Source organism: Panulirus ornatus, chromosome 65 (assembly GCF_036320965.1).
Source record: "Panulirus ornatus isolate Po-2019 chromosome 65, ASM3632096v1, whole genome shotgun sequence".
NCBI lineage: Eukaryota > Metazoa > Arthropoda > Malacostraca > Decapoda > Palinuridae > Panulirus > Panulirus ornatus.
Window position 1 is genome coordinate 18187162 of NC_092288.1, and position 12824 is coordinate 18199985.

Below are 12824 nucleotides of genomic sequence, written 5' to 3' on the forward strand. Positions count from 1 at the left end.
ATAGAAGTGGCGGCTGGATGGAATAAGATGGCTCAGGACATGATACATAGACAGCTTACATAGATTTACTTAAGAATTTGTATGATAATAGACCATGTTCAAGAGATGGTGCCCAACGAGTTTAAGACTTCCTTTCCATAGAATACAAATAGGTATATGCGATGGTACTAAGGAGCAGTACCAACTACCAGCAACAGACAACAGTACCAGCTACCAGTCCTAGACACCAGGTCTAGCCAACAGTAATAGACAAAAGTACCAACCAGTGCCAGACAACAGTGCCTAACCAGTACCTGACAACAACAGCATCAACCACCAGTTCTAGGCAAGTGTATCGACCACCAGCAACAACAACAGTACCAATCACCAGTATCAGAAAACAGTACCATCTACTAGTACCAGACAATAGTACCAGACAATAGTATCAACTACTAGTACCGCGTAACAGCACTATTCATCAGTACTAGGCAACAGTACTAACCACCAGTACCAGGCAACAATACTAACTACCAGTACCAAGCAATAGTTCCAGCCACCAATACCAGGCAATAGTACCAACCAGTGCGTCATCATTTCCACACGACAGTCCAAACAACTAGTACTAGACAAAAGTATCTACCACCAATAATAGAAATAGTACCAGGTACCAGTGACAGACAACACTAGTAAACATCAGTACCAGCCAACAGGACCCACTAACAGTGTCATTCAACCTTACCAGACATCAGAATCAGCCACCTGTAGCAGACAACAGTACTATCCAACAGTCCAAACAAAAGTGCCAAACAAGAGTGACAAAAACCAGTGTCACACAACAGAGTCAGACACCATTACCTCATAACAGATCTCATTAATGATACCAACCAACATTACCAGACGATAGTAACAGCCAACAGTACCAGAAGACAAAACCAGACAACATTACCAGCCAACAGTACCAGACGACAATAGCAGGAAACGGTCAAAAGTAGCAGAAACAGCTCCGTCCAACTGTAGCGAGCAACAGTATCACACAACAGCACTAAGAGTATTAGTTACAGGTATAAAACAACAGAACATGTAATAGTGCCAGACAGCAATACTACATAATAATACCAATCAACAGTACGAGGCAAAAGAACCAGCCATCAGTATTAGACAACAGCACCAGGCAAAGTTACCTGCCAAAAGTACCAGACAATTGTACTAGACACCCGTACCAGATATCAACATCTGCCAACAATACTAAACTACAATACAAGCCAAAAGTACCTGCCAATAGTATCAGTAAACAGTACCAGATCACAGTACCAGATAATAGTACCTACCAATAGTGCCAGACAACCGTACCAGCTACCAGCACCTGCCAACAATGCTAGACTATAGTGTAAGTCAACAGTACCTACCAACAGTGCCAACCAATGGTACCAGACACTTGTACCAACCACTAGCACCAGAAAACAGCGCCAGCCAACACGACCAACCACCAGTACCTGTCAACAGTACCAACCAACAGTACCAGACACCATTACCATCCATCAGTATCAACCACCAGTACCAAAAAATAGTACCAGCCAACAGGAAGAGCCACCAGTACCTGCCAACAGTACCACACAACAGTACTAAACAACAGTACCAAGCAACAGAGCTAGACAACAGTACCAGCCATCAGTACCAGACATAAAGACTAGGTAACAGTACCAGCCGCCAAGAACTGCCAACAGTATCAGACAACAGTACCAAACAACAGTACCAGCTAAGTGGCATCATCAGGACTGGAAGCCATTGTTCCACCAAGAAGCAACAGTTTGCCAGTTTCAGGTTGATCAACGTCAGGGAGGATTGTCCCTCATTCCAGGAAAAGGATGAAAGGGTGTTGGATGGACTCCCTGTGGTAGAATATTGATAATGGATGCTTTGCGATCAATATATATTTTTGATGTGATCTACGATGGGGGAAGGGATTCATGAGGATAGAAATAGGATTCACGTTATGACGGTAGGTTCATGTGAAAGGATACAAGTATGCCAAGATCTCCGTCTGTTGAGATATCATTGTATAGACATGTAAAGAAATATTTTTCTACGGTTATAAAGGGCTTTGCATCTTTATTTCAAAATTATATAGCCACTAACCAATTGCAAAAATATGGAAGGGAATGTGGGGTGGGGGATGTTGTTTCCTGTGTGGCGGGGTAGCAACAGGAAAGGATGAGGGCAAGCAAGTATGAATATGTACATGTGTATGTATTTATATCTCTGTGTATTTATATGTTGATATGTATATGTATATATATGAGCGTGCATGGGCGTTTATGTATATATATGTGTGTATAAGTGGATGATCCTTTCTTCGTCTGTTTCTTGGCGTTATCTCGCTGACAGTAAGTTTAACATATGAATAAATAAACAGGTAAAGAGATGAATAGATAAATAGATGAATGAATAAGTAGATAAATCCATTGACAGCACGTCATCTCCGGTATACCACGTCATTCCACTTTCACTCTGTTCCTTGCAAGCCTTTCACCTTCCTGTACGTTCAGGCCCCGATCGCTCAAAATCTTTTTCACTCCATCCTTCCACCTCCAATTTGGTCTCCTGCTTCTACTTCTTCCCTCCACCTCTGACACATATATCCTCTTTGTAAATATTTCCTCGCTCATTCTCTCCATGTCTCCAAACCATTTCAACACTCCTTCATTTTATTACCACACATTCTCTGTTACCCTTTCATTACTCACTCGATCAAACCACCTCACACCACATCTTGTCCTCAAACTTTTCATTTCCAACATATCCACCCTACTCCACGCAACCCTATCCATGGCCCATGCCTCACAACAATATAACATTGTTGGAATCACTATTCCTTCAAACATACCCGTTTTTGCTCTCCGAGGTATATATATATATATATATATATATATATATATATATATATATATATATATATATATATATATATATATATATATATATTATATATATATATATATATATATATATATATATATATATATATATATATATATATATATATATATATATATATATATGTATATGTATATTCTGAGTACAGAATGAAAAAAGGTGAGAACAATGGAAGCAAGGGGAGTGGGGGAGGAATGGGATGTATTTAGGGAATCAGTGATGGATTGCGCAAAAGATGCTTGTGGCATGAGAAGAGTGGGAGGTGGGTTGATTAGAAAGGGTAGTGAGTGGTGGGATGAAGAAGTAAGAGTATTAGTGAAAGAGAAGAGAGAGGCATTTGGACGATTTTTGCAGGGAAAAAATGCAATTGAGTGGGAGATGTATAAAAGAAAGAGACAGGAGGTCGAGAGAAAGGTGTAAGAGGTGAAAAAAAGGGCAAATGAGAGTTGGGGTGAGAGAGTATCATTAAATTTTAGGGAGAATAAAAAGATGTTCTGGAAGGAGGTAAATAAAGTGCGTAAGACAAGGGAGCAAATGGGAACTTCAGTGAAGGGCGCAAATGGGGAGGTGATAACAAGTAGTGGTGATGTGAGAAGGAGATGGAGTGAGTATTTTGAAGGTTTGTTGAATGTGTTTGATGATAGAGTGGCAGATATAGGGTGTTTTGGTCGAGGTGGTGTGCAAAGTGAGAGGGTTAGGGAAAATGATTTGGTAAACAGAGAAGAGGTAGTGAAAGCTTTGCGGAAGATGAAAGCCGGCAAGGCAGCAGGTTTGGATGGTATTGCAGTGGAATTTATTAAAAAAGGGGGTGACTGTATTGTTGACTGGTTGGTAAGGTTATTTAATGTATGTATGACTCATGGTGAGGTGCCTGAGGATTGGCGGAATGCGTGCATAGTGCCATTGTACAAAGGCAAAGGGGATAAGAGTGAATGCTCAAATTACAGAGGTATAAGTTTGTTGAGTATTCCTGGTAAATTATATGGGAGGGTATTGATTGAGAGGGTGAAGGCATGTACAGAGCATCAGATTGGGGAAGAGCAGTGTGGTTTCAGAAGGGGTAGAGGATGTGTGGATCAGGTGTTTGCTTTGAAGAATGTATGTGAGAAATACTTAGAAAAGCAAATGGATTTGTATGTAGCATTTATGGATCTGGAGAAGGCATATGATAGAGTTGATAGAGATGCTCTGTGGAAGGTATTAAGAATATATGGTGTGGGAGGAAAGTTGTTAGAAGCAGTGAAAAGTTTTTATCGAGGATGTAAAGCATGTGTACGTGTAGGAAGAGAGGAAAGTGATTGGTTCTCAGTGAATGTAGGTTTACGGCAGGGGTGTGTGATGTCTCCATGGTTGTTTAATTTGTTTATGGATGGGGTTGTTAGGGAGGTAAATGCAAGAGTTTTGGAAAGAGGGTCAAGTATGAAGTCTGTTGGGGATGAGAGAGCTTAGGAAGTGAGTCAGTTGTTGTTCGCTGATGATACAGCGCTGGTGGCTGATTCATGTAAGAAACTGCAGAAGCTGGTGACTGAGTTTGGTAAAGTGTGTGGAAGAAGAAAGTTAAGAGTAAATGTGAATAAGAGCAAGGTTATTAGGTACAGTAGGGTTGAGGGTCAAGTCAATTGGGAGGTGAGTTTGAATGGAGAAAAACTGGAGGAAGTGAATTGTTTTAGATATCTGGGAGTGGATCTGGCAGCGGATGGAACCATGGAAGCGGAAGTGGATTATAGGGTGGGGGAGGGGGCGAAAATTCTGGGAGCCTTGAAGAATGTGTGGAAGTCGAGAACATTATCTCGGAAAGCGAAAATGGGTATGTTTGAAGGAATAGTGGTTCCAACAATGTTGTATGGTTGCGAGGCGTGGGCTATGGATAGAGTTGTGCGCAGGAGGATGGATGTGCTGGAAATGAGATGTTTGAGGACAATGTGTGGTGTGAGGTGGTTTGATCGAGTGAGTAACGTAAGGGTAAGAGAGATGTGTGGAAATAAAAAGAGCGTGGTTGAGAGAGCAGAAAAGGGTGTTTTGAAGTGGTTTGGGCACATGGAGAGAATGAGTGAGGAAAGATTGACCAAGAGGATATATGTGTCGGAGGTGGAGGGAGCAAGGAGAAGAGGGAGACCAAATTGGAGGTGGAAAGATGGAGTGAAAAAGATTTTGTGTGATCGGGGCCTGAACATGCAGGAGGGTGAAAGGAGGGCAAGGAATAGAGTGAATTGGAGCGATGTGGTATACCGGGGTTGACGTGCTGTCAGTGGATTGAATCAAGGCATGTGAAGCGTCTGGGGTAAACCATGGAAAGCTGTGTAGGTATGTATATTTGCGTGTGTGGACGTATGTATATACATGTGTATGGGGGGGGTTGAGCCATTTCTTTCGTCTGTTTCCTTGCGCTACCTCGCAAACGCGGGAGACAGCGACAAAGTATATAAAAAAAAAGAAAGAAAATATATGTATATATATATATATATATATATATATATATATATATATATATATATATATATATATATATATATATATATATATATATATATATATATATATATATATATATATATATATATATATATATATATATATAAGGTTATTTAATGTATGTATGACTCATGGTGAGGTGCCTGAGGATTGGCGGAATGCGTGCATAGTGCCATTGTACAAAGGCAAAGGGGATAAGAGTGAGTGCTCAAATTACAGAGGTATAAGTTTGTTGAGTATTCCTTGTAAATTATATGGGAGGGTATTGATTGAGAGGGTGAAGGCATGTACAGAGCATCAGACTGGGGAAGAGCAGTGTGGTTTCAGAAGTGGTAGAGGATGTGTGGATCAGGTGTTTGTTTTGAAGAATGTACGTGAGAAATACTTAGAAAAGCAAATGGATTTGTATGTAGCATTTATGGATCTGGAGAAGGCATATGACAGAGTTGATAAAGATGCTCTGTGGAAGGTATTAAGAATATATGGTGTGGGAGGCAAGTTGTTAGAAGCAGTGAAAAGTTTTTATCGAGGATGTAAGGCATGTGTACGTGTAGGAAGAGAGGAAAGTGATTGGTTCTCAGTGAATGTAGGTTTGCGGCAGGGGTGTGTGATGTCTCCATGGATGTTTAATTTGTTTATGGATGGGGTTGTTAGGGAGGTGAATGCAAGAGTTTTGGAAAGAGGGGCAAGTGTGAAGTCTGTTGGGGATGAGAGAGCTTGGGAAGTGAGTCAGTTGTTGTTCGCTGATGATACAGCGCTGGTGGCTGATTCATGTGAGAAACTGCAGAAGCTGGTGACTGAGTTTGGTAAAGTGTGTGGAAGAAGATAATTAAGAGTAAATGTGAATAAGAGCAAGGTTATTAGGTACAGTAGGGTTGAGGGTCAAGTCAATTGGGAGGTGAGTTTGAATGGAGAAAAACTGGAGGAAGTAAAGTGTTTTAGATATCTGGGAGTGGATCTGGCAGCGGATGGAACCATGGAAGCGGAAGTGGATCATAGGGTGGGGGAGGGGGCGAAAATTCTGGGAGCCTTGAAGAATGTGTGGAAGTCGAGAACATTATCTCGGGAAGCAAATATGGGTATGTTTGAAGGAATAGTGGTTCCAACAATGTTGTATGGTTGCGAGGCGTGGGCTATGGATAGAGTTGTGCGCAGGAGGATGGATGTGCTGGAAATGAGATGTTTGAGGACAATGTGTGGTGTGAGGTGGTTTGATCGAGTGAGTAACGTAAGGGTAAGAGAGATGTGTGGAAATAAAAAGAGCGTGGTTGAGAGAGCAGAAGAGGGTGTTTTGAAGTGGTTTGGGCACATGGAGAGAATGAGTGAGGAAAGATTGACCAAGAGGATATATGTGTCGGAGGTGGAGGGAACGAGGAGAAGAGGGAGACCAAATTGGAGGTGGAAAGATGGAGTGAAAAAGATTTTGTGTGATCGGGGCCTGAACATGCAGGAGGGTGAAAGGAGGGCAAGGAGTAGAGTGAATTGGATCGATGTGGTATACCGGGGTTGACGTGCTGTCAGTGGATTGAATCAAGGCATGTGAAGCGTCTGGGGTAAACCATGGAAAGCTGTGTAGGTATGTATATTTGCGTGTGTGGACGTATGTATATACATGTGTATGGGGGTGGGTTGGGCCATTTCTTTCGTCTGTTTCCTTGCGCTACCTCGCAAACGCGGGAGACAGCGACAAAGCAAAAAAGCAAAAAAAAAAAAAAAATATATATATATATATATATATATATATATATATATATATATATATATATATATATATATATATATATATATATATATATATTTCTTTCTTTTAAACTATTCGCCATTTCCCGCGTTAGCGAGGTAGCGTTAAGAACTGAGGACTGGGCTTTTGTGGGATATCCTCACCTGGCCCCCCTCTGTTCCTCCTTTTGGAAAATTAAAAAAAAAAAACGAGAGGGGGTGGGATTCCCAGCCCCCCGCTTCCTCCCCTTTTAGTCGCCTTCTACGACACGCAGGAAATACTTGGGAAGTATCCTTAATTCCCTATCCCCAGGGATTATATATATATATATATATATATATCCCTGGGGATAGGGGAGAAAGAATACTTCCCACGTATTCCCTGCGTGTCTTAGAAGGCGACTAAAAGGGGAGGGAACGGGGGGCTGGAAATCCTCCCCTTTGGTTTTTTTTTAATTTTCCAAAAGAAGGAACAGAGAATTGGGCCAGGTGAGGGTATTTCCTCAAGGCCCAGTCCTCTGTTCTTAACGCTACCTCGCTAATGCGGGAAATGGCGAATAGTTTGAAAGAGAAAAAAGATATATATATATATATATATATATATATATATATATATATATATATATATATATATATATATATATATATATATATATATATATATATATATATTCCTATGAGTCCACTAGGAAAATTATGATTCTTTCTAATATATATTTATACGAATAAAGTGCATATGAACACGCACCTTCAGAGAACATACAAACCTCCAACAGCCAGGATCGAACCCGGGACCCCTATGCAAGAGGCAGGAATGTAACCGCTAGGCTATGGGCCTGGCTAATAGGAAACAACTATTTGAATACTAAGTGCGCGTTCATATGCACTTTATTCGTATTCATATACCTTTGCGTTGTACAGTTAGGTTCGGTAAAATGCTATCTGCTGGCTATGTGCGCCTGTTGGGAAATAACCGGTGTAGACCTCGTTGCTCACCAATGTGAGACGAAGTGTATTCGAGTACTTAGTATTCGAATAGTTGTTTCCTATTAGCCAGGCCCATAACCTAGCGGTTAGCATTTCTGCCTCTTGCACAGAAGTCCCGGGTTTGCGCCTGGCTGTAGGAGGTTTGTATGATACATATATATATATATATATATATATATATATAAATATATATATATATATATATATATATATATATATATATATATATATATATATATATATATTTATATATATATATATATATATATATATATATATATATATATATATATATATATATATATATATATATATATATATATATATATATATATATATATATATATATATATATATATATATATTATCCCTGGGGATAGGGGATTAAGAATACTTCCCACGTATTCCCTGCGTGTCGTAGAAGGCGACTAAAAGGGGAGGGAGCGGGGGGCTGGAAATCCTCCCCTCTCGGATTTTTTTTTTTTTTTTTTCAATTTTCCAAAAGAAGGAACAGAGAATTGGGCCAGGTGAGGGTATTCCCTCAAAGGCCCAGTCCTCTGTTCTTAACGCTACCTCGCTAATGCGGGAAATGGCGAATAGTTTGAAAGAAAAAAAAAATATATATATATATATATATATATATATATATATATATATATATATTATATTTTATTTTTTTTATTATACTTTGTCGCTGTCTCCCGCGTTTGCGAGGTAGCGCAAGGAAACAGACGAAAGAAATGGCTCAACCCCCCCCAAACACATGTATATACATACGTCCACACACGCAAATATACATACCTACACAGCTTTCCATGGTTTACCCCAGACGCTTCACATGCCCTGCTTCAATCCACTGACAGCACGTCAACCCCGGTATACCACATCGCTCCAATTCACTCTATTCCTTGCCCTCCTTTCACCCTTCTGCATGCTCAGGCCCCGATCACACAAAATCTTTTTCACTCCATCTTTCCACCTCCAATTTGGTCTCCCTCTTCTCCTTGTTCCCTCCACCTCCGACACATATATCCTCTTGGTCAATCTTTCCTCACTCATCCTCTCCATGTGCCCAAACCACTTCAAAACACCCTCTTCTGCTCTCTCAACCACGCTCTTTTTATTTCCACACATCTCTCTTACCCTTACGTTACTCACTCGATCAAACCACCTCACACCACACATTGTCCTCAGACATCTCATTTCCAGCACATCCATCCTCCTGCGCACAACTCTATCCATAGCCCACGCCTCGCAACCATACAACATTGTTGGAACCACTATTCCTTCAAACATACCCATTTTTGCTTTCCGAGATAATGTTCTCGACTTCCACACATTCTTCAAGGCCCCCAGAATTTTCGCCCCCTCCCCCACCCTATGATCCACTTCCGCTTCCATGGTTCCATCCGCTGCTAGATCCACTCCCAGATATCTAAAACACTTCACTTCCTCCAGTTTTTCTCCATTCAAACTCACCTCCCAATTGACTTGACCCTCAACCCTACTGTACCTAATAACCTTGCTCTTATTCACATTTACTCTTAACTTTCTTCTTCCACACACTTTTCCAAACTCCGTCACCAGCTTCTGCAGTTTCTCACATGAATCAGCCACCAGCGCTGTATCATCAGCGAACAACAACTGACTCACTTCCCAAGCTCTCTCATCCCCAACAGACTTCATACTTGCCCCTCTTTCCAAAACTCTTGCATTTACCTCCCTAACAACCCCATCCATAAACAAATTAAACAACCATGGAGACATCACACACCCCTGCCGCAAACCTTCATTCACTGAGAACCAATCACTTTCCTCTCTTCCTACACGTACACATGCCTTACATCCTCGATAAAAACTTTTCACTGCTTCTAACAACTTTCCTCCCACACCATATATTCTTAATACCTTCCACAGAGCATCTCTATCAACTCTATCATATGCCTTCTCCAGATCCATAAATGCTACATACAAATCCATTTGCTTTTCTAGGTATTTCTCACATACATTCTTCAAAGCAAACACCTGATCCACACATCCTCTACCACTTCTGAAACCACACTGCTCTTCCCCAATCTGATGCTCTGTACATGCCTTCACCCTCTCAATCAATACCCTCCCATATAATTTACCAGGAATACTCAACAAACTTATACCTCTGTAATTTGAGCACTCACTCTTATCCCCTTTGCCTTTGTACAATGGCACTATGCACGCATTCCGCCAATCCTCAGGCACCTCACCATGAGTCATACATACATTAAATAACCTTCCCAACCAGTCAACAATACAGTCACCCCCTTTTTTAATAAATTCCACTGCAATACCATCCAAACCTGCTGCCTTGCCGGCTTTCATCTTCCGCAAAGCTTTCACTACCTCTTCTCTGTTTACCAAATCATTTTCCCTAACCCTCTCACTTTGCACACCACCTCGACCAAAACACCCTATATCTGCCACTCTATCATCAAACACATTCAACAAACCTTCAAAATACTCACTCCATCTCCTTCTCACATCACCACTACTCGTTATCACCTCCCCACTTGCGCCCTTCACCGAAGTTCCCATTTGCTCCCTTGTCTTACGCACTTTATTTACCTCCTTCCAGAACATCTTTTTATTCTCCCTAAAATTTAATGATACTCTCTCACCCCAACTCTTATTAGCCCTTTTTTTCACCTCTTGCACCTTTCTCTTGGCCTCCTGTCTCTTTCTTTTATACATCTCCCACTCAATTGCATTTTTTCCCTGCAAAAATCGTCCAAATGCCTCTCTCTTCTCTTTCACTAATACTCTTACTTCTTCATCCCACCACTCACTACCCTTTCTAATCAACCCACCTCCCACTCTTCTCATGCCACAAGCATCTTTTGCGCAATCCATCACTGATTCCTTAAATACATCCCATTCCTCCCCCACTCCCCTTACTTCCATTGTTCTCACCTTTTTCCATTCTGTACTCAGTCTCTCCTGGTACTTCCTCACACAGGTCTCCTTCTCAAGCTCACTTACTCTCAACACCCTCTTCACCCCAACATTCACTCTTCTTTTCTGAAAACCCATACAAATCTTCACCTTAGCCTCCACAAGATAATGATCAGACATCCCTCGAGTTGCACCTCTCAGCACATTAACATCCAAAAGTCTCTCTTTCGCACGCCTGTCAATTAACACGTAATCCAATAACGCTCTCTGGCCATCTCTCCTACTTACATAAGTATACTTATGTATATCTCGCTTTTTAAACCAGGTATTCCCAATCATCAGTCCTTTTTCAGCACATAAATCTACAAGCTCTTCACCATTTCCATTTACAACACTGAACACCCCATGTATACCAATTATTCCCTCAACTGCCACATGTGTGTGGATGTAACCAAGATGTGAAAAAAGGAGAGATAGGTAGTATGTTTGAGGAAAGGAACCTGGATGTTTTGGCTCTGAGTGAAACGAAGCTCAAGGGCAAAGGGGAAGAGTGGTTTGGGAATGTCTGGGGAGTAAAGTAAGGGTTAGTGAGAGGACAAGAGCAAGGGAAGGAGTAGCAATACTCCTGAAACAGGAGTTGTGGGAGTATGTGATAGAGTGTAAGAAAGTAAATTCTCGATTAATATGGGTAAAACTGAAAGTTGATGGAGAGAGGTGGGTGATTATTGGTGCATATGCACCTGGGCATGAGAAGAAAGATCAAGAGAGGCAAGTGTTTTGGGAGCAGCTGAATGAGTGTGTTAGTGGTTTTGATGCACGAGACCGGGTCATAGTGATGGGTGATTTGAATGCAAAGGTGAGTAATGTGGCAGTTGAGGGAATAATTGGTATATATATATATATATATATATATATATATATATATATATATATATATATATATATATATATATATATATATATATATATATATATATTTATCATACTTGCTGGCCGTTTCCCAGCGTCAGCGAGGTAGCGACAGGAAAAAGACGAAGAATGGCTCATTCACTCATATACACACATGTATATACATAAATGCCCATACACGCACATATACCTACATGTACATATGCATGATAACATATACACATATACAAACATATACATACACATAGATATATACATGTATATATGTGTACGCTTTCATACTTGCTTGCCTTCATCCATTCTTGGCGCTACCTCGCCCCACTGGAAATAGCATCGCTACCCCCCCTTCCCGTTCAGCAAGGTAGCGCCAGGTAAACAGACAAAAAAAGGCCACATTCGTGCACACTCAGTCTCTAGCTGTCACGTGTAATGCACCGAAACCACATCACCCTATCCACAACCAAAGTCAAAGATCCTAGCAGGGAAGTCAGTCATCTGGAGCTTGGAACTGTCAAACCATCCGCCAACTTCTGCTGTCTGCAGGATAGTCTGTATCTTTCCTCTGTTGGTCTTGCAGACGACTGCCCTTCCCAGGCTACAATATTACCCCCCTTGAGGCCTAACCCGTTTTTTGCATTGACCAGAAAATGACCGGAACTTCGCCTTGTTTCACCCTGAGAAAACACTACCTCTCGTGTGGTCGCTTTTCTTGCGTAAAACTCTCAGGTTTCCGAAGATAATGCAAGATCTTTTCGCTCCTTTTTCATGTAGTCGCCTCCTACTTTCCTGCTTCCTTCCCAAGCTCGTCCTGCTCTCCTTGACTACGGACTGCTGGCAGACGCTACCTTTCTTGCTGGCCTGTCCGCTTCTCACAAAGCCAACCAGCTTAAGCCAGA